Here is a 1,560-nt window from a genome sequence, read left to right as displayed (position 1 = left end):
AGTGCTTAATTTCTCTAACTGAAACTTCAAATTCCATTACTACTTAACATTCTCAGCATAAATTTAACGGATTTCTTGCAAATTTTCTTTACCACGCATAATATTAAGAGTAGAGATTATAAAATTAATTTAAGAGAAGTAAATGAATAAAATGAAAGGAAAGACAAAGCAATTACCTGTTTTCTTATAGTCATAAAATCCTCCAATACATCATGCATTACAAGCATCTTCTCCAACTAATTGTAAACATCAAATATGTCCGGAAGTTCCGGATCCTGTTTATCAACAACAAACATTCTGGAAAATACACATTTATAAAGTATACGAAATACGTAATGGTTATAATAAAAGAAATATTAATTATTGATCGTAACAAACTTATAACATTATAATTTCATTTCTAAAATAACCCATACATTAGCTAAAATAAAATTATATAATATTTCCTTTTTAAGGAGAATATATTTCACTTAAAGGATATAAATACTCTTTACTTAAAAGTATTACATACATACTCTTTACTTAATAATATTATGCAAATTAGCTAAATAAACCATACAAAGGCTAGTATAAATGATATATAATATTTCCTAAATAATATGCTAAAAAAAATGTACGTGTAAATATTCAAATAAAATGGGAAAAAATTGGATCATTTTGTTGATTATCATAAAAAAGTATAACTTTTGATGGATGAATAATTGATCCATTCAATTTGAGAATTGCTCAGTACAACAAAAGAGCTTTTTCTCTCTCTCTCTCTCTCTCTCTCTCTTTATAGTATCCCTTTGATGGTTAAATCTGAAATAGGAACCATTTTATCTTCGAGAGATTTCTAATCATTTCTTTTAATTATTGTTAATTACTTCAACTGAAGTAATGTATTCGAAGATGTGAGAAATAGTATTTAAACATTGTTAAATTTCCAATTTAGATCTCAATATGCAGCATTATTAGCCATTCATTTCAAAAAATGTCAAACAGTTTTGAAAAAAAAATTCTTTTCATTTTATTTTCATTAGCACTGCTTCATAAAATGATATTTTATGAAGCATTTCATGTTTTCGATATTAACAATTATTCCAAATGAATGTATTACCGTGGATTTTGTCCACTTTTCAAATCAAATGATGTATGCTACTGTAATAAATGAATTACTTCTTGGTTCGTCTACAATTATTAATCAAATAATTTGTCAACTAAGGTTATAACCTTAGTTCGGTTATCATCCATTGCAAATGTTTTTGTTGGATTGTCACGTCTAGAGTTCAAATGTTAACCAGATGTAAGATAGTAAGAAGTTTGAAGTATATGACTTGCATATTGTTCTATCACTTTCTACTTATTTATTTAATATGAGGTGGTGCTTGTCTCTCTTCTTCCAACTATTATTATTATTATTATTAGTATTAGTATTATTATTATTATTATTATTATTATTATTATTATTATTATTATTATTATTATTATTATTATTATTATTATTATTATTATTATTATTATTATTATTATTATTATTATTATTATTATTATTATTATTATTATTATTATTATTATTAT

This window comes from Loa loa (genome assembly GCF_000183805.2).
Source record: "Loa loa unplaced genomic scaffold supercont3.1024, whole genome shotgun sequence".
Taxonomy (NCBI): Eukaryota; Metazoa; Nematoda; class Chromadorea; order Rhabditida; family Onchocercidae; genus Loa; species Loa loa.
This window is presented reverse-complemented; position numbering follows the sequence as displayed.